The sequence below is a fragment of the Anastrepha obliqua genome, unplaced genomic scaffold, assembly GCF_027943255.1.
Source record: "Anastrepha obliqua isolate idAnaObli1 unplaced genomic scaffold, idAnaObli1_1.0 ptg000071l, whole genome shotgun sequence".
Taxonomy (NCBI): Eukaryota; Metazoa; Arthropoda; class Insecta; order Diptera; family Tephritidae; genus Anastrepha; species Anastrepha obliqua.
In genome coordinates, this window is record NW_026562208.1 from 110,001 (window position 1) to 117,500 (window position 7,500).

General features: G+C 46.7%; 1 pseudogene; it reads left to right on the forward strand.

Moving 5' to 3' along the window:
• The window catches only part of LOC129251802 (large subunit ribosomal RNA), a 2,774-nt pseudogene extending 87 nt beyond the window's left edge, over window positions 1–2,687 (forward strand).
• The last annotated feature ends 4,813 nt before the right edge of the window (window positions 2,688–7,500 follow it).

Consider the following 7,500-nt stretch of genomic DNA (forward strand, 5'->3'; position numbering starts at 1 on the left):
GGCGAGCGAAAAGAAAATAGTTCAGCACTAAGTCACTTTGTCTATATGTCAAATGTGAGATGCAGTGTATGGAATATCTTAATATCTAGTATGAGAAATTAACGATTTAAGTCCTTCTTAAATGAGGCCATTTACCCATAGAGGGTGCCAGGCCCGTATAACGTTAATGATTACTAGAAAGATATTTCCAAAGAGTCGTGTTGCTTGATAGTGCAGCACTAAGTGGGTGGTAAACTCCATCTAAAACTAAATATAACCATGAGACCGATAGTAAACAAGTACCGTGAGGGAAAGTTGAAAAGAACTCTGAATAGAGAGTTAAATAGTACGTGAAACTGCTTAGAGGTTAAGCCCGATGAACCTGAATATCCATTATGAAAAATTCATCATTAAATAATTAAAAAAATAATGTGCATTTTTTTCATATAAGGACATTGTAATCTATTAACATAATAAAGTATTTATCAAAAGATCATTGGTGATATTAAGTTTATTTAAATTAATTTGCTTTTTAAGCATATTAACATAAAATAAATACTAATGATTTGATAAAGTGTTGATAGATTTTATTATATATAATGCTAAAATTCATTTTTTGAATTTTACAAAAAATTTAATATCTATGATATTAATATTTATTTGTATGCATTTATATGATTAACAATGCGAAAGATTCAGGATACCTTCGGGACCCGTCTTGAAACACGGACCAAGGAGTCTAACATATGTGCAAGTCATTGAGTTATATTAAACTTAATGGCATAATTAACTTAACTTAAATATAATGGGATTAATTTTTAGTCTATTTTTTAATAAATAGTCAATTAATTCAATCCCGGGGCGTTCCATATAGTTATGTATAATGATAATTTATTATTATTTATACCTCTAACTGGAGCGTACCTTGAGCATATATGCTGTGACCCGAAAGATGGTGAACTATACTTGATCAGGTTGAAGTCAGGGGAAACCCTGATGGAAGACCGAAACAGTTCTGACGTGCAAATCGATTGTCAGAATTGAGTATAGGGGCGAAAGACCAATCGAACCATCTAGTAGCTGGTTCCCTCCGAAGTTTCCCTCAGGATAGCTGGTGCATTTAAAAATTATATAAAATAATCTTATCTGGTAAAGCGAATGATTAGAGGCCTTAGGGTCGAAACGATTTTAACCTATTCTCAAACTTTAAATGGGTAAGAACCTCACCTTTCTTGATATGAAGGTTGAGGTTATGATATAATGTGCCCAGTGGGCCACTTTTGGTAAGCAGAACTGGCGCTGTGGGATGAACCAAACGTAATGTTACGGTGCCTAAATTAACAACTCATGCAGATACCATGAAAGGCGTTGGTTGCTTAAAACAGCAGGACGGTGGACATGGAAGTCGTAATCCGCTAAGGAGTGTGTAACAACTCACCTGCCGAAGCAACTAGCCCTTAAAATGGATGGCGCTTAAGTTGTATACCTATACATTACCGCTAAAGTAGATGATTTATAAAACAATTTCGATTGATTTATAAATTTTGAAACTTTAGTGAGTAGGAGGGTACAATAGTGTGCTTAGAAGTGTTTGGCGTAAGCCTGCATGGAGCCGCTATTGGTACAGATCTTGGTGGTAGTAGCAAATAATCGAATGAGACCTTGGAGGACTGAAGTGGAGAAGGGTTTCGTGTGAACAGTGGTTGATCACGAGTTAGTCGGTCCTAAGTTCAAGGCGAAAGCCGAAAATTTTCAAGTTTTTAATAAAAAAAAATATTAATAAAAATATATTTAAAAATAATTAAAATACTTGAATTATTTTGAACGAAAGGGAATACGGTTCCAATTCCGTAACCTGTTGAGTATCCGTTTGTTATTAAAAATGGGCCTTGTGCTCATCCTGGCAACAGGAACGACCATAAAGAAGCCGTCGAGAGATATCGGAAGAGTTTTCTTTTCTGTTTTATAGTCGTACTACCATGGAAGTCTTTCGAAGAGAGATATGGTAGATGGACTAGAAGAGCATGACATTTACTGTTGTGTCGATATTTTCTCCTCGGACCTTGAAAATTTATGGTGGGGTCACGCAAACTTCTCAACAGGCCGTACCAATATCCGCAGCTGGTCTCCAAGGTGAAGAGTCTCTAGTCGATAGAATAATGTAGGTAAGGGAAGTCGGCAAATTAGATCCGTAACTTCGGGATAAGGATTGGCTCTGAAGATTGAGATAGTCGGGCTTGATTGGGAAGCAATACCATGGTTTATGTACTCGTTCTGGGTAAATAGAGAATTACGATTCTTGTTCCCCGGATAGTAGTTACGTAGCCAATTGTGGAACTTTCTTGCTAAAATTTTTAAGGAATTATATCATTCGATATATATTCCTTTTAAATTATAACGATTATCAATTAACAATCAATTCAGAACTGGCACGGACTTGGGGAATCCGACTGTCTAATTAAAACAAAGCATTGTGATGGCCCTAACGGGTGTTGACACAATGTGATTTCTGCCCAGTGCTCTGAATGTCAAAGTGAAGAAATTCAAGTAAGCGCGGGTAAACGGCGGGAGTAACTATGACTCTCTTAAGGTAGCCAAATGCCTCGTCATCTAATTAGTGACGCGCATGAATGGATTAACGAGATTCCTACTGTCCCTATCTACTCACTGATTCTCAGTTTGACTGTTGAATAGTGCGGACGTGTCGTGTGCTAAGTGGTGATTAGCGATTTTTGCGATTTCTTTTGCGTTTATATTCGTGTGTGATAACCGGTGTATTACAGTTGTGCGAGTGACGCTAATATTGTTGTGGCTGTACCATAGCGGTACAGTGTTTACAATTAATTGTGATTGAAAGTGCCGTTGTGCGAGTGACGCTACTTTGTAGTAGCTGTACACTGTTTACGAGTGATTAAGTGCCGTACGGTAGTTTTGTTGGACACTCCAGTGAGTGCCAATATACTCCGTGCTATAGACACATTGTGCGTGCGTGTGAGTGCCGCTAGATACAGCGTTGGAAATTTTCCATTAAGTTGTTTACAACTTTGCGGGCGTGCCGTTATTTTTCGGCGTGGTGTGTTGTGCTAGTGACGCCACCGTTTGCGTGGCTGTACATTGCGTACAAGTGTACCTTGTTGGTAAGTTGTTTACAACTTTTGAGTGCCGCTATTTCTGGCGTGGTTTTTGGCGTGTGCCGCTAATTTTTGGCGTCCTTCTCGTGTGCGTGTGCCGTTACATTTCGGCGTGGAAGTACAGTGCGGGCGTACACTAGGTTTGTCGTGCCGCTATATTGCCATATTTGGCAACAGCAAAAAGAGCGTCCCCTTTTGTGCGTGGGTACAGTACTGCGCCAAGGTTGAATACTTTGTGCAGGTGCTACGACCAAAGCGTGTTGTGTTTTTTGCCTGCGGTCGAGCTCGGCGTTAGCTCCACCTTGGTCGACCCGTCCTTGTTCGGGGAACAGTGTTCTGTCCGGCAAGGCATTGGTGGTGGCCTTTGCCAAACCTTTGGTTGGCGCTGTGGGCTACGCCCTCGCGTTTTGCTTTGGCTCGCCGATAGGTGCAGCCGCTGTGTGCGTGCCTGTGCGGGATTCACTCCTGCCGTGCAGTAGTTGCCGTTGCCCAAAAGGGACCCAGTTTTTGTTGTTGCTCGGGAGGCCTTTATACGGCGAACTCGGCAACCTTAGTGGTGGAGAGTTGGGCAATGCCCAAATCAGAAGGGTTGAGGAAGAGGGCGAACACCTCTCTTCCAAGCGGGTCGGCGGTGCCATCGTCGGCAATGGACGAGACGACGTCCGGAGAGGAGGAGGTGATCTTGCGGTCTCCTCCCCGTTCCAAGAAGAAGACCGCTGGAGGTGCAGCGGTTCCGGTGGAGAAGGTATCTTTAAAGGTACCTGAAAAGGTGAGTGGAAGCGAGGGTGGTTCCGAAAGCGGAAAGATTGGGAGTGGGCGCAAGGGGCGGAAGACGGGGGAAAAATTAGGTCCCGCAGGGAAGCGTTTGGAGGAAATCCGTGGGGAATTGGGTGCTTCCCTGAAAGGTTTGGGTGCGATCGGTGGGGATGCCGAACGCAAGAAAGTTGCGGTGCAGTTTATGGGGCGCTTCAAGTCCATTGTGACGGCCTTTAGTGGAGCCGTCATAGACATGGACGGCGTCCCGAAAAGTGTTGCAAAAGACCTCCTGGGGTACTCCTTGGAGTTCGAGGAACTCTTTGTGGAAATGGTGGGGGAGATAGCCCATCTTCGTGGGCAACTAGAAGCCAGGAAGATTACCAGGGAGGAAGCACCTCGGAGGACGGCTGGAGCTGCGCTGGCTGGTGCAGCGTCGATGCCGGCACCTCAGGCGCCTGCGCCTGTGTTGCCTGCGTTGCCGGTGCCCAAGCCAGTTGAGACCTGGTCGGTCGTAGTAAGGGGTAAAACCCCCACTACTTCCAAGGAGGTGATCAAGAAAGTTGTAAAGGAGGTTGGGCCTTCCATGGGGGTTAGGGTGCACGAGGTGCGCCCGTTGAAGGATGGAGGTGCGATTATTCGCACCCCATCCGTTGCCGAGAGGGACAACTTGGCGAAAAATGCCAAGTTTTCCGAGGTGGGGCTCGATGTGAGCATACGTCGGAAGCTGGGGCCTAGGGTTGTGGTCCAAGGGGTCCACACGGAGATCTCCCCTGAAGATTTCATGGGAGAGTTGTTCCGGTTGAACCTCAAGGAGTTCAGCCCTGGGTGCCGTGAGAAGGACGTGAGGATGATCAGCCGTCCTTGGAAGGTCAGCCCTGATGGGGTGACGAATGTTGTCCTTGAGGGAACGGACATGCTAATGTCCGCCCTCCTGGAAGCAGGTCGTTGCTACATAAAGTGGTTTTCCTTCCGGGTACGGCCAGACCAACTGACGCCCGGCTGCTTCCGATGCATGGGGTTTGATCACAGGGTGGCAGAATGCAGAGCCAAGAAGGATGTCTGCCGTAGGTGCGGGCAAGAAGGACACAGGAGTGCAGGTTGTGGCAATGCCCCGCATTGTCGCAACTGTGCGTTTAAGGGCAAGCCAGCCGGACATCTAATGATGTCCACTGTCTGCCCGGTGTACTGTGCCATTGTTGCCCGTGCGAACGCTAGACATTGATGGTTGAACTATATCAACTGAACTGTCAGGGGTCATATGCCGTGATGTGTGAATTGGGGGCGTGTATGTCGGAGGGGGGCTGCGGCATTGCTTTGCTCCAGGAACCATACTCCACCAATGGGGTGGTGAGAGGCCTTCCTGGGGGCTTCAGGGTCTTTACGGACCTTGGAGTCAAGGCCGCAGTAGCTGTGTGTGAGCCAAGCTACTCTTGTGTAGTAGTTGACTCATCACAGTGGGGAGTATGTGTGTGTGTCGAGGGGGAATTCGGCAGAATGAATGTCGTCAGCTTGTACTGCAAGTCTGACGAGCCTCTAGAGCCCTACTTAAGATACATTGATGCGGTGCTACTACTTGAGAGTAGCATTCCTGCCATCGTGTGTCTTGACGCGAATGCTACCTCCCCGATGTGGTTCAGCAAGGTATCCAGGCATACTGCTGGATATCGGAGCCACACTCGGGGTGAGGTTATGAGCGAGTGGGTTGTGGCGAATAACCTTCTTGTAGCAAACGAACCAAGCGTATGGTATACGTTTGAGGGGCCTAGAGGTGTGAGTGACATTGACGTGACGCTCATGAATGACGCAGCAGCGGGTAGGTTCGAGTGTAAATGGAGTGTTAGGGGGGGTTGGGGAATTAGTGACCATAATTTAATACAAATTATGGTTACTCCCCGTACCCCGCAGTTAGAAGGGGGGAGTCCATTGAGGCGATGGCGTACCTCGTGTACCGACTGGAACCGATATGGACATACTGTTAGGGAAGCGGTATTGGATATACCGCTTAGGGAGTTTGAGGAATTGGGGGTTGACGAGCAAATTGCTCGTCTATATGAATGTGTCTGGGGTGTGAATGACTTATTGTTTAGGAAAGCTAGGGCTGTGAGAATGAAAGGTGTGAAATGGTGGACGAGTGAGTTAAATTCAAAGAGGAGGTCTGTCCGACGCTTGAGGCGTTTGTTTCAACGCGGCAGGCGGACCAATTCGGAGAATCTGTCTCAGCTCAAGTATCAATTTAGCGTAGGGATGAAAGAATATAAGAAGATGCTTGTGAGAGTGAAGGAGGAAGAGTGGAGGAGATTTGTGGGGGAAAATAGGGACGACCCTTGGGGACAGGTCTATAGGATCTGTCGGGGTCGTCGAAATGAGATGGCTAGCTCTCTTCGCGTAGGTGATACTGTATTATCGACGTGGAGAGAGTGTGCCAATGTTCTGTTAGGCGAGTTTTTTCCCAGGGCTGAGGTCCAGGTTCCTCCTGCACAAGAGGTGCCTGTCCCTCCAATAGAAGCTGAGGAGTTGGATTATGCATTTGGCCTGGTCAGGTCTAAAAGGTCTCCAGGTTTCGATGGTTTGAACGGAGAGATGTGCAAATGCTTGTGGAAGTTCATTCCGGAATATTTGGAGGCCATTTATGATAAATGCATATGGGAGGGATATTTTCCACGCGAGTGGAAAATTGCTAGGGTCGTTGCACTCTTGAAGTCGCCCGATAAGATCAGGAGCGATCCTCGATCTTATCGTGGTATCAGCCTCCTTCCGGTGCTTGGAAAAGTGCTGGAAAGGGTTATGGTTGAGCGGCTTCAGGAGCTAACTCGGGGTGTTAGGTCGGATAGGCAGTATGGGTTTAGGAAAAGACGTGGTATAGAGGATGCGTGGTTGTATGTTCAGAGTGTAGTTAGGGAAAACGTCAATAAATATGTCCTTGGCATATTTATTGACTTTAAGGGGGCATTTGATTACTTGCGCTGGGATCGTGTGTTGCAGAGATTAGAGGAGCTTGGCTGTCCGGAAATTACTCTATGGCGGAGTTATTTTTCGGACAGAAAAGCATCCATGGTAGGAGTGCGCGGGAGTGTGGAGATTGGGGTGGAGCGAGGCTGTCCGCAGGGATCCGTCTGTGGTCCCTTCATTTGGAACCTCATGATGGACTCCCTGCTTCGGCAGTTAGAGCCACTCTGTAAACACTGTGCGTATGCGGACGACCTTCTCATTTTGGTTGAGGGTCGTTCGCGTGAGGAACTAGAGCGAGTGGGGGGGCAGCTCCTTACATTTACCCACAATTGGGGGGTAGATGTGGGAGTGGACATATCGATGGACAAAACGGTGACAATGCTGCTTAAGGGCAGATTGTCCCCGAGTCGTCCACCGATTGTACGTTTGAATGGGATAGGGATTAGGTATGTGACGCAAGTCAAATACCTGGGGGTAGCTATGAGTGAAAGGATGTGTTTTACTCCACACTTAGTTTCGTTGAGGGAGCGGCTGCAGGCAATCGTTGGGCAAGTGCGTCGCGTTGTCAGATTTGACTGGGGTCTTAGCCGGCGTGCGGTTCGTACCGTATATCGGGGCCTATTTGTGGCCTGTGCCACTTATGGTGCCGCTATATGGTACGAATGGGCTTTAAAGTCGGTTGGCA